At 40.9% G+C, this 14,517-nt stretch overlaps 1 protein-coding gene across 6 annotated transcripts in view; it reads left to right on the top strand.

Moving 5' to 3' along the window:
- The window catches only part of afap1 (actin filament associated protein 1), a 283,153-nt gene that overhangs the window by 173,070 nt on the left and 95,566 nt on the right, over positions 1 to 14,517 (top strand). The window lies entirely within an intron of this gene.

Here is a 14,517-nt window from a genome sequence, read left to right as displayed (position 1 = left end):
CTGAGGCTCTCTCCTGGCAGTTCGAGGGATCTGAGGACAATGCCGATCCAGAGCCCATATTCTTCCTCGCTCCGGTGATCTGGGGAATAGAGGCAGAGGTGAGGGCCACCAAACAGTCGGACCCCAGGTCCAGGTGGGACACTGCCCAAATGGCTGTTTGTCTTTGCTGTGGTGTGTTCCAAAGTGTTGAAATGGGGTCACTCCTCCCCTCTGGCTGGACGTCCGGGAATTCAACAGACCCAGGAGTTTATAAAGAGACAATTTTGGGGGCCATCTATATCCCAGGATGTCCCACCTGCACTCTGGACTAGACATCATGCCGGCGTCCTGCAAGTCTCTTATGTCCACTACCTGTGCCCCACCACCCCTGGTCCCACCACTCAGATTTCATCTCTGTCCTCATCTAATGGAAACACCACCATTCTGGTCATTGTGAATTAATTTTCCAGGGCTGCCCACTTCATTGCCCTCCCAAATTCCCATCTGCCACACTCATGGTTCAACATGTGTTCAGGCTTCACGACCTTTCTTAAGACATACTGTTTGATCATGGACCACAGTTCACTTCCCGCTTTTGGAAGGCTTTCTGTTCTCTTGTAGGAGCCAGCCTCTTGTCTGGTTTCCATGCCCAACCCAATGGCCTGACAGAGAGTGAACCAGCAGTTGGAGACAAACCTGTGCTACCTTGCCTCTTCCAACCCCACATCCTGGAGCTCCCAATTGGCTTGGACAGAGATCGCCCACAATAACCTCCAGTCATCCTCCACCAGTATGTCTCCCTTTGAATGCCAGAAGGGATTCCAGCCCTGCTCCTTTCTGATCAGGAGGCTGACATAGGAGTTCCTGCTACTGAACAGTTCCTGCTGTTTCAAGCACACCTGGAGATGAGCCAGGGCTTCGCTACTGCACGCCCAGAAACAACATTCCCAGTGGTAAGCTGACCAGCTCCCCGGCAGGTAAGGAGCCAGGAGAGGAAGTCTGGTTGGCATCAAGGGATCTTCCTCTGAAAATTGAGAACAGCAAATCGGCACCGCACTACATGGGACTGTTTGTAGTGGGAAAGGCTGTCAACAAGGTGTTGTATAGGTTGCAGCAACATACACAAAATACTGGAGGGCTGAAACGTCTGTACTTTTTTTCCATAGATGCTACCTGGCCTGCTGAGTTCCTCCAGCATTTTGTATGTATTGCTCAGACTCCCAGCATCTGCGGATTTCACCTTGTTTGTCATATAGGTTGCGTCTACCAGCAGCACTGAAGATCTATCCAGTATTCCATGTTTCCTAGCTCAAGACAGTTACTACCTTTACCCTGGCTCCCTGTCAGTCCACTTCCCACTCTTCCCCACCTGGTGGATGGTTCCCTGGTCTATACGGTGGGACACTTCATGGCATCTCGCAGACTGGGAAGGGTATGGTCCAGAAGAACATACATGGATCATGGCAAAGGACATCTTGGACTGCTCGTCTGGGACTTCCAGCTGACACAGGTCTGCTGTGCCTAGGGAGGGATCCCAGTCACAACCATGGATTCGGCAGCTCAGCAGATATGACAATTGCATTTGTGAATATGCAAGTGACAGCTAATTATTATTTCCCTGTGGTAGTACCTAACTCCATTCTTTTCGTCATAGTGTTTGTCGAGACTTGAACCCAGCACAGCAATGCTTCGCTGCCTGTTTGCATTCAGCCTTGCCTAAGAAATTGGACCGTCGAGTCAACTGGCTCTGAAGACTAGCGTTATTCATCTTACATTTAGTTATTTCTTTCAGTCGCAGTGTTGGCTTCGTTTTCCATTTAAGAGTGTTAGTTAACGGCCCTGTTTGGCCTACCGTTTGTTTTCTTTTCCTTCTAACTCTGTTTGCATTAAGTTCTGTGAATTATCGACCCGCTTCAGCATCTCTCGCTCTGCACTTGGGCCATATCCAAACGCAGTGAGATATGGAGTTTCAATTCAATGACAAAATTCAGTACAGCAATACATCAGTTAATGGTGCTGCCTCACATTCCCAGAGATCTGGATTTCATCATGATCTTGGGATGCTGTCGTGAGAGGTTTCCTGTTCTCTGATTGTGTGCATTTCCCGAGTGCCCCATTTCCTCCTATGTTTCAAAGATAAACTGGTAAGCTAATTGATGACTGTAAATTACCCCAAGGCAAACAGAATCAAACAGGTTTGAAGTGCAATTCATATGTGAGAGAGAGCAAGGTACGGGAGAGGAGGGCAACATAGATTTAAAGGGATCGCTCTCTTGGAAACCAACATGGACCTGACAGAAAAATGTCTTCTTTCTACCTTTGTTCCATCCTCAGAAAGCAAATGGCCAAACATTTTAATTCCAATCCCCATTTCCCATTCCAAAATGTTGGTACGTGGTCTTCTCTACTGTCACGGGGGGGCCACTCTTAGGTTGGAGGAACAACACCTTGTACTGTATTCCATTTTGGTAGCCTCCAGCCTGATGGTATAAACATTGTAATAATTTTCCCCTCCTTCCCTCTTCTTCAATTCCCCATTCTGCCCCCCTCTTACCTCTTCTCTTTTCTCCCACCTATCATCTCACCCTGGTGACCCTTCTCCTCCTCTTTTTCCCATGGTCTGCTCTCCTCTCATATCAGATTCCTTCATCTCTGGCCCTTTACCACCCTTCACCTCCCAGCATCTTACTTTATCTACCCCCCCCCCCCCCCATAAACCTGGCTTCAGTTAACACCTTCTAGGTGGTATTCCTTCCCCTCCCCCCACCACCTTATTCTGACTTCTTCCACCTTCATTTCCAGTCCTGATGAAGGATCTCAGTCTGATATGTCCACTGTTTTTTGACAGATGCTGAGTTCCTCCAGCATTTGTGTGTGTTACTCTGGATTTCCAGCACCTGCAGAAACTCTTGTGTTTATGATAGCTTCCCTCGATGTTGTTATAAGTACAAGATCATCCACGAGTGTGGGGGTGAGCATTTCTGCATTGCATTTGTAAAGTGAATGCTAAGACAATAATATTTTAATTGCTTTTTTCAGTTGCTAAGCAACTGTTAGAAGCAAAGCAAAGCAGAGATTCTCTCATCGTGCTCAAGATAAAAACTTTATTTTCTTCATGTTAACGATGCCACTTTTCCAGAGTTATTTTTCAGCATTCATGCAATTGATACGGCAGTAAATCCCACATTACTAACTTAATAAATTGAAAACAGTTGGCTTTGGATTATTTATTGAGTAGTACATTTACCACAAGAATTTTGCAATGGTTTCATCTGTCAGCAATCTAATGTTCTCGATTAAAATATTTTCCGGCTGCTCTCTATGCTGATGGAAAGACTTTCAGAAAGTGTGGATAATGAGAACTGTGGCAGCTGGCTAGTAGGAACTGCCCTCCTCTCAAATGTTATCTTTACCCTGAGGGACATTTTGGTTCTTCCTCCATGTGACTACAGCTACAGTGGAGAAGTGTTATTTAAAGGGAGAACTAGGTATGCATGAACATGAGAAAATCTGCAGATTCTGGAAATGCATGCAACACACACAAAATGCTGGAGGAACTCAGCAGTCAGGCAGCATCTATGGAAAAGAGTACAGTCGATGTTTCAGGCCAAGACTCTTTTCCCACTCCTTCTTACTGCATATGCATCAGACTTTTTCTTCAGGCACAATTGTATATGCTTTAGACTATAACCAAATCTGTCAAGCCAATATTTTACAAAATCCAGGAACCCATATTTAACCCCTAATTAATATATGGCAGTTTAAGAATCGTTTTGCACCTCACAGCCCTATCCACCTGCAAAATATGGTACTGATGAGTAAATCAGATGCTTAAAATTAGGGCTCCTGGTTAGAATTCTTCAATGTCATAGGACTTTATTGAGACAACTACAATTAGGGACAAATACAACTACCTATTGTAGATCTTATATCTGTGTATAATCACCTGATAAACTGACTTCTAAGTGTTGTAGTTATTCCTTGCTCATCTTTGCTAGGAAAACCACCACTAGATTATCATTTTTATCTTGTACTTTTGCAGCTCATTATTATAAACTCAGTTTTTTCCCCTCCATTGTGACCGTTTACTCCAACATTGATATATTTCAGCTCTCTGGCTTCTGCAGTATTTTGCCCTTGGATTTCCATTGAATACACTGTAATGGTATTCTTTACTTTTGGCATATGGACGATCACAATGGTCGAGGAATAACCATCCATTATGGTGCCAGCGGAATTAATTGTCCATACAAGCAGCTGCTGTAGTGGATGGTCAATCCAGTTAACCGCCCTTGCCAAATGTGATAATTGATCCCGGATCATGTACTCCTGATGAATCCTGCTGAACAGGAAGAGTTAGGAAATTGATCAGTATGTTGAGATGTTCCCAGGATTGCACAGGAAAAGAAAATGGCCTAGCAATAAACTTACTCCCAAACTTAAAACATTGTTCTTTGCCTTAGCCTGCAATGATTCCAAGGTGTGGAAATTGAGTAACCTTGATCTTGATTATGAGAGAACTTATTTCACAGGTTATGGACCTGGAGATCATGTTACAAAAGATTGCAAATCATTGCAATTACACTTTTTGATTGTAATCAGCCCATGATGGCACTGATCCATGGAGAAGTCTGCAGTCTTTGATAGTGAGCATTTCTGTGCTTTTCCCTTGGGTTCCAATTCCATGCCTGTGGCTCCTTCAATAGTAATGCTCTAATTTCATGTCTTCAGTCAAAACTAGCAGGAGTGCCATGCACATGCTCATTTTACGTACTTTCCAAGAGCTAAAAAGTCAGTAGAAGCTTCGCTGGTGATTTGTTGCGGGTTTGAGCAGGTTCCCTTCAGTGACCACGCAGCAGACTGCAAGAGTTGCAGATAAGACTGCGAGAGACCTTTAAAATAAGCAGCTGCAGAGCAAATATTATTGTAATATCCAGGTTGGTACGTGAGGCTTTAGACAATGTCAGTGAACTTCAGCTGTTAATGCTGAAAAACGGCTCTGCAGATGAAATAATCTCATTATTACATGGAATCTGGTGCAGGAAGCTTGTTGCTCACACAGGTATCGTCACTCCAGGTAGACACTCAAATATCTAGAGTGCTTCAAAACAATCCGGAGGTGATCATTATCTTATTTGATTGTGGGAAATGTCACTTTTTAATAAAGTAGGGCTGCAAAACTTGTTTTATAATCAAATTTTGAGGCCAATTCATCTGACTGTGGTATGCAAAACACTAATAATCCAGTTCATGTGCTGTGGGTGATTGACAATATGTATTGTGTTTTGCACCTTGGCTCCAGAGGAATAATTGTTTAGCTGCATACATATGTATGCTTAAATGACAGTAAATTTGAACTTGATCTGACTGGTTGGTTCAGCATCTGACTCACAATGCTTCTTGTGCTCAGTGTAGTACAATGTACCAGTGACGGCACTTTCTGACACTTGCTCTCTCCCCTTTCCAATCAACTCCCACTCTTTCATTTTCATCAACTGGTTGTAGTAGTCACAAAAACATTTTCCCAATCTTTAGAAAGCTTGTTTTAATAGAAATTCAATGAAATTATATGAATTGCTTATTAACAGCTTCCTTTTTTTTTGTTATCCAATAAAGGAGGAAGTGTGTGACCGTGCCTCAAATTTTGGATCATTTAGTTAATCTGCTGACCTGTGATTGAATATTCTTGGCAGAGCAGATTCCTGTCTGTCAGAAAATTAACACAGAGGGGCATTTCAATATTATAAGTGATATTCACTAGGATGCTTTCAAGAAGCCTTTCTTGCTTCAACCAATCAGGACAGACATTTCAAGTAAACATCCCAAAAATAGTTATTTTGCAATTCTCATTCCTTTTTAGCCAAAGGTTCATTTAGAACAATATTTAAATTTAAATTGTGGCAAATTCTTCCAGAGACAAAATGGCCCCAACATTTTGAAAAATGCTGGCAAATTCTTAGAGGGTTGCATCAATGAGGGATTATGGTGGGAGCCTAATTTTGAGTAACATTCTGAAGGTTGAAACAAATTGTCACACAAAATAAATTTTCTAATGGCTTTCCTAAAGGCCCTTTAGAATGTGCCTGATACATCATTCTTATGGGCTGTACAGTTCATTTCCAAGCTCCCAGCCTATTTTTAACCTAATTATATTTTAATATTCTTAATACTTCCTTCTCAATGACTGGAAATTCAACTTCTGCTTTTGAAAATAAACTTGGCTGTCTTTGTGTACAGCTTTTGTCATTCCCATTAATTAAATTTCCATCATAATTCAGAAAGACGTTTAGGTTGCAAAGCATTTGGCTTTAGAATTGTTCTGGCTGATTTTTGTGCCAATGTGTTGGAGTCTAAGTATAGGTGAGTGTAAAAAAAGTTAGGAAAATTAACAGTAATATCACAATCCAAAAGGAAAATTGCTGTCCATGTATATTAATACCGTCTTGTCACTAAATACTACACATGTTCATTTCTTTGAATTTAGGAAATGGGGTCTAAATTGCCAGCATTATAAATATATATATATATATCTAAATTTCCAGTGTTTGTTAATTTAATGGGCAGATATTTTTGCAAGTTTGGTAGGTACCTGTTCTTGAATTCCTGGTGGAATTCATGTACATGGCTTCTAGACCTAAAGTTATAGTAGTCAGCATTTCAAATCCAAAGTAAACATATTGTCAAAGTACATATGTGTTACCATACACTACCCTCAGATCCATTTCCATGTCTGCATTCACAGTAAATACAAAGAATACAGTTGAATCAATGATAAACCACACAAGATGGACGAAAAAGTTTGCAAATACAAAAAGAAAAAAACAATAATAATCAATAAATATCAACAACATAAGTCCTTGAAGAATAGATTGTGGGCACAGTTGGGATGGGTGAAGTGGAGTGGAATTATCCCCCCTTGTTCAAGAGCCTGATGGTTGAGTAATAACTGCTGGTGGTGGTTCATACCATTTAGTTCATTCACAGCAGTACTTGCAGTGCAAAAAAACTTTAATTTACTTGGCACCTTCAATGCAGTAATATATTTAAGGTCACTTAACAGGCAATGAATCAAGATATTAGCAGAGGACATTGAGCATTTTGTCAAGTGCTAAATTCACATTTGGGCTCATAACGGAAGAGTAACGTGGAAAGACAGGCAGGCTCAAGGTCTTTTCAGAGAGCAGGACTCAGGCAGCACAAGGCTGTCATCGACAGAGCAAATGGTATGGGGAAATGCCAAAACCTTCAGCATTGCTTGAATAAAGAGCTTGCATGCCGAAGTGGTTCCAATTGTGGAGGTAACTGAGAAAGTCATGGAAAAATATTAAGATGTGAAAGCACAAGTATAATTATGAAAGGGTTACAGAAAGAAATCTGGTGAGGCCATTTGAACCAAAATGAAAACTTGAGCAAACAGGTCAGGTATAGAGGTTCTTTCTCATAGGGCAGCTACACAGGCCAAGAATACCAACTTTTATGGTGGTGTCAGATGATCTGTTTGCAATGAGGATAATTGGAAGTGTGTGGTCCCCACCTGCTTCAAGCAGTTGTCAATCATACTGATGCCCAAGAAGAATGTGGTAACCTGCCTCAATGTCTAATACCTAGTGCCACATGCATACATAGTGATAGTGTTTTGAGAGGCTAGTGTTGAAAAACATCAGCTCCTGTCTGAGTGGCAGCTTCGACCTGCACCATTTTACCTATGGAGGCAACAGGTCCACAGCAGGTGCCATCTCATTGTCTCTTCACACAGCCCTGGAACATCTGGACAGCAAAGATGCATACATCAGGATGTTCTTTATTAATATCATCATTCCCTCAAATCTAATCAGTAAACTCCAAGGCCTGGGCCTCAATACCTCCTTGTGCAATTGGATCCTGGATTTCCTCACTTGCAGACCTGTCAGTTCAGATTGGCAAAAACATCTCTTCCACAATCTCCATCGGCACAGGAGCACCCCAGGGATGTGTGCTGAGCCCCCTGTTCTACTCGCTTTACCCCTATGACTGTGTGGCTAAGTACAAGTTTGCTGATGACACCACTGTTGTGGGTTGTATCAAAGGTGGTGGGATGAATCAGCATACAGAGGGAAATTGTAAACTTGGCTGAGTGGTGTAATAACAACAACCTCACACAATGTTATTAAGACCAAGTTACTGATAGTAGGTTTCAGGAGAAGGAAACCAGAGGTCCATGAGCCAGTAAGCATGGATCAGAGGAAGAGAGGGTCAGTAACTTTAAATTCCTGGGTGTCACCATCTCAGAGGACCTGTCCTGGACCCATCATACAAATAAAATTGCGAAGAAAGCGCGACAGCACCTCTATTTGCTCAGGAGTCTGCTGAGATTTCGCACGTCATCAAAAACCTTGGCAGACTACTATAGATGTGTTGGAAATTATAGGTAGCTGGCTGCTTTAGGGGCTGGTATGGGTACACCAATGCCTTTGAGTGGAAAATCTGACCAAAGGTAGTGGACTTTGCCCAGTACATCACAGGTAAACCCTTCCCAACCATTGAGCACATCTACAGGAAAGCAACAAAGACCCTCACCACCCAGGCCAAGCTCTTGTCGCACTGCTGCCATCAGGTGGAGGGTACAGATGCCTCAAGATTCAGAACACCTGGTTCAAGAACAGTTAACAGCTCTCAACCTTCAGGCTCTTGAACAAAATATCTACACATTCTGTTTCTGATGTTCTCACAACCAATTATGTCACTTTAAGGACCCTTTATCTTGTTATTTCATGCTCTCCATTTATTGCTATTTACATTGGCAGTTTGTTTATTGATCCCATTTACAGTTACTGTTCAATAGATTCACTAAGTATGCCCACAGAGAAAGAATCTCAGGGTTGTATCTGGTGACGTGCATGTATTCTGATAATAAATTTTACTTTGAACTGTTAAATATTCTGGCTTCTGATTTACTGCAGAGGTGACCCCTGCATTGGGGGTGGGGGGGGGGCATTTAGGAGAATATAGGTGTGTTCCAAAAGAGTATGTTTCATGATTTTTTGGTACATCTATGCAGGTGTAAAGAAATGCAAGTAGAATGATTCAAGCAACACATACAAAATGCTGGAGGAACTCAGCAGGTCAGGCAGCATCTATGGAGTACTGTCTGCTGAAGGGTCTTGGCCCAAAATGTCAAATGTATTTTTTCCTTCCCGTAGATGCTGCCTGGCCTGGCAAATTCTTCCATCGTTGAGAGCGTTGCTTGGATTTCCAGCATCTGCAGATGCTCTCTAGTTTTAGAAAAATAATTGTGTTCATTTACTTTATTTTTGTAAATGGAGTTTTATTTGGGTGGTTATTTGCACTTTTGTAAAAGGTGACTATCCATGCCATCTTGAAAGCTGACCTCTTGTTACTAGCTATTCATTCAGCTGGGGAGCACAATGAAAAGGACAATGAAAAACGAGGGAAAAATCTAACTTGAGGAGTGCTTTTCTGCCTGAGTTGTCCATGAACAGCTCATCAAACTGCAATAGTAGCAGGTGCAACATCACACTCAAATATCACAGTTTCAACTTGCTGAAAAATCCAATACAATAAATATTCAAGTCATATTAATCATGCTCATGCCATATTGCATGGAGACATACCTTTGTGCGGTATTGCTTTCTGTGCATCATGTGGCTTAGCCTATTCCAGTGCTGCAGTTAGACTGGTGAGAACTCATTTTCAGTGAAGGAGACTGCAAACAGCTCAGGATGAGATGGCTTGGTTTATGGGTAACAGCAAGGAGTGGTAATAGAGCGATTCTGAAATTGTTATGTTGAGTCAATAACATTCCACCAAAGAACTGCAGCACACCTATAGATTTACTGGAATACCAATTACTAAATTGTTATGACTTTCTGTTAGTCCCTCTGAACTCTGGCATCCATAGCCTGCATGTTGTTCAGTGAAAGCCATCAGATTGTCCCTTCTGTATGAGCATGCAGGTGGGTTAATGGGGTTAATAAGCACTTTTGGAAAGGATGGGTTGCAAGAAGTGTAAAATTCCTTGTGTGGGTGATGCCAGGTGCCAAGTACCTCAATACTCCTTGACAATATGAGGAGACATCCTATTCGTTTGGTGCTGCAGTGAGTGTTGTTTTGTGTATGTTCATTAAGACATTTTCTCCAGAATGGCCCAACAAGTTACTGATCTGATCCTTTGCTGTAGAATTCTTCTTTCCCATCCCCTTGGTGCTTTTGGCACAAGATCTCATCACCAAGCCTCAGTTTATTAGTGTCTGAAATTTAACTGCATGCATCTTCATGTTATCCTTCAAATTAGATAGTGGTTAATATTGGAGATGGAAGCTGTAAACATTAAATTGAGTGATAATAGCATCATTTCCACTTTCTTCTAACTGTCCTGACACAGCCTGGTCAGATTGCAGTTCTTTAAATAGGAAAGGAGAAATATGCTTCACTGATTTGTTTCAGCTACCTGCCTTCTCTCTTCTGGGCCAAATTATGCTCAGTCCTCTCTGCAGTCAGTCTGCCCTGTTCCTGCAGGAATAACATTGTGACAAATATTAATTGATAAACCAAAATAAACTGAACCTGGGGCAAAGCTAAATATGCCAGTCTCATTGGTTTTTTAAAAAAAAATAGATGAGACCTGCAGCTCAGAACTTTTGTGCTCTGTCCCTGGACTTAGTCAACCAGTGGCATAGATCAGGATGTTCATAATTAATTACTTCAATTTGTAACCAAGAGAGCTTTATCCCTCCTCTTTCCATTGAATCCAAAATAAAAGTATTTGGACAATATGGTGTGGAGATGATGGGGATTGGAGAAGAGGCTGGGTCAGCAACAGTGTCGGATAGAAGACATGCAGATCAGGCATTAAAAGAGGTTGGTGCAGTGCGGGGTGGGAACCCAGATGATGAAAGTAAGCTATTGATTTATCAGGTAGGTCTCTCAGCACAGCTCTGTACTAGAAAGATCCCATTGTTCCAAGTACCTACTGAAGAGCATTCCTGGGAAAATGTGATCCAGGTTCCCCACCAAAAGGAACATTGTTAGACGATGATATATCTGATGATGCAGACATCATGTTTGGAGAAGAGTGATTCCTGCCAAGGAATGCCCAGATAAAAGTTCGGAATGACATGAACCAACCTGGAACTGGTTATCTTGTTTCAGACTAGGGAAAAAAAATACACTTCTGGTTGTCCAACCCTGAAAGAGTAAGGAAATGGAATTATTTGGCATCTATCTTTTTCTCTCTCGAGCCCCTTCTTTCATTTATTTGAAAGCTATTATTGACGGATATTGAACAATTGCAAGATAGTTGAAATTGATTGAGAGCTTGAACAAGGAATTTGTTGTTAACTGCCAGTCCAATTGCATCATCTAACGATAGAAGTACAGTATACTAACACTTTTACTAAAAACTAAATTAGAACCAAACCCTCACATTCAATAAATTCAAGTGGATAGGGCTAGATAATTATATTTAACAATATTAAAAAGTCCTGATATTTACACCATTTATCTTCCTGTCAACACCCCAGTTGAAGTTCTTCTTCCCCAACTCAGGGCTGATCCAGTATCCCAGAAATGTTACTCCTCTACCTTACTCTGCTTTTTCTAGCCCGTCATTTACTTCCTCCATCTTCTTTGCCTAACATAACTTTGCAAGTAGCTCAAGCAACTTTCAAAATGGATCTTCTACCATAATTTCATGACTTTCATGGAGGGAAATAAACAGTCCTTCATCAGGACTAGAAAGGAAGAGGGCAGAAATCGGAATAAGGTGGGGGGGGGGAGGGGGACTTCCAGATTTACTTCAAAATTATGTTACCCATTATGTTCTGTAATTGCTAACTTCTGAAATTATCACAATTTATTTCTTTCCCTCCCTCCCCCTGCTATCCAGCCCTTGGAACTGTCTGCTGTAGGTTACCTTCTAATGGTCTTTATCCATGCAAGGACAGAATACATTGTTCCCATCTACCATATTTGGGTTCCTATTGTCCTGTAGATAATTATATCTGCCTTTCTCTCATCTTTTGCTTCCTTATAACCAAGTTTATGAAGTAATTTATCCAGATACTCCTCCCAGCATCTTCAATACTTTCTTCAGTTCAGCACCTGAAGAGATTTAAACCTTTATTTCAGGTGGCTGATGAATAGGCAGATTAGCCATCTGAACAAAATCATTATTTGTAGGGCAAAGCTTTCAGGTTAGGTACAAGCATGGAAACAGGGAGAAGCTGTGGGTGAAATGTGGTAAAATAGAAAGATTCCATAGCGAGCAAGATATCTGGAAACTCCCTACATTTGAACACAAAATTAAGCTCATCTGTTTGTCATGCTCCTGGGAGTGCATTGTGTGTGTGGAAGAATTCATGGCAATAGGCTCAGCCCTATAATCACACATCAAGTTCATAGAATGGTCCTTAAGCACATTGATTATATCCTTAATATTTACAAGTTCAGTGCATTTAGAGGATAGGGCCTTGCAGATCTGCCACTGTCTTAGAACACAAGCACAGATAAGGCATGGCACTTTACTGCTACACCTGGCATTATCACGTGCTGTTCAAATGCAGATAAATATCCCAAATCACGTAGGCTGAAGCAAGGAACACTGGACTTAGCATTGTACGTGATACAGTACATTCTGATCAGCAAGCTGGAATTTAAGGGAAAGTAAAAGTAAAAGGGAAATCAGCTAGTTTATTTGTGGCATCTATACTGATTAAATAAACCTGAATCAAGCCATTATAGGTGTGGTTCATGCACTTAATGAAGCAGGGTGTGGAGATCTGATATCAAAAGTAAATTCTTGCCTTTTACAATACTTCTAAGATTTTTCTGTTGTAATTTGTTGCAATACCTTCACACTGTAACGTGCAAGTAGTTATGAGTTCAGGGTTCCATAAGGTCTTTGCCTTGCAAACAGTCTGATAGTGTTTTGAATGGAACACCCTGTAGGGATTGAAATGGAATCCATCTGTGTTGATATTGGCAGTGTGTGCTGTTGCCCAGCTGTATGGGCTCACCATCATGATTTCTCAGTTCACCAATGGGGTCGGAGTCAGACAAGCAGCATTTGTGTCTCATTTCCTCTCTGGCTGTATTCTGGATAAGACTTAGAGAAATGGGAACTCATTCCATGCATCTGACCTACTTTAATTGGAAGATGGTTTATAAAACTTTCTTCAAACAAACTGTCATATTTTTGTGAATAATATTTTATGTTTCACTGAAGAACTTATGGGACATTCTGAACATTAGATATAACCAGATGAGGAGGGAATTTTATAATTCCTTTCACTGGAAAGTTTCTTTTTGTCAGTGATCATTGTGGTTCAAGTATTCCAAAAAAAATTAGAACAATTTGTTTTTAAATATTCGATGAGCAGGAATTTATGTATTTGCTTATTTTAAGAAAAAAGGGAGGTATTTGATGATGTAATGGTACGAGCTGTTCAACACCCGCTTACATTCTATGCACGAATCAAAGACAATGCTGAGAAGTATTTTAATTTCCCCCCCCCCCCCCCCCAACTAGGTCATTTATTGAAATGCCTGCAAATAGGAACATGGAACAAAGTATTCAACTCAGCCAGTTCAGGTTGACATTTATAATTCAAATAAAACAATGCTAATGTGGTGATTTTGTGCTGTTTCCAGGAATCTCCAGTACATCCTTGTTTTGTAACTTGAAAACATTACACTAATTCCAAGGAAGGCACATGAGTTTAACTTCATGTTTACTTTAAGATATGTAGCATGATGACATATGCAATTAATGAATTTCACCTGCAGCCTGTAATAAATTATTAAATGAACAGGAATGCTTAATCAGCCAATATATACACAAGGTTACTCAGTTACTGAAATAGTAAATACACAACAATCCCCTTTTCCTTCAGCAGTCTCTCTAATAGTAGGGAGCAGTGACATCATAAATTTAATAGCACCTATTGCCCCAGATGCATTATCAAACCAAGTTTCAGATCCAGCCAATGTGCAGATAAAAGGGCAACTGGTTTGTAATCGAGGAGAGGGAGGTGAGGCATCAAATTAGAGAAGAGCATAACATTTGGTCATCCTCTTTCCTAAATTCTGTTTAAGATGTTTGTCTTCTATTAGTGTGAAAATAGAAAAGAGCGAATTTTAGATTTCCAAACATTCATGTCCAAAAAATTAAATGTTAAAGAAAAATGTTTGTTTACAAAAGTAATAGACCACTTTTCAAATAAAAACTTGATTACTTTGTGGGTACATAAGCACAATGCATGATTGAACAAAGACAACAGGTGCTAATGATCAATGACAAAATTAATGAACTAAACCAATTACGGTAACTGAAACAGAAACAAGTGGAGAAGGAATCAACTTGAAGGACAAACTAAAAGGTGTTGGTGTGGCAGATGTGACGGTTTAACCTTCAAATCATCAACTCTTACATCACGGCAAGTGTGAGCAGAGGAACAAGACGCAAGGTAGTCATCCTACATCAGGAAGGTCTCTCCCAAGCAGAAATTTTGCAACAGATAGGAGTTTCAAGATGTGCTGTCC

The sequence above is a fragment of the Hemitrygon akajei genome, chromosome 4 (genome assembly GCF_048418815.1).
Source record: "Hemitrygon akajei chromosome 4, sHemAka1.3, whole genome shotgun sequence".
Classification (NCBI taxonomy): Eukaryota; Metazoa; Chordata; class Chondrichthyes; order Myliobatiformes; family Dasyatidae; genus Hemitrygon; species Hemitrygon akajei.
Note: the sequence above shows the minus strand (reverse complement) of the source record. Positions and strands in the feature narration are given on the sequence as shown.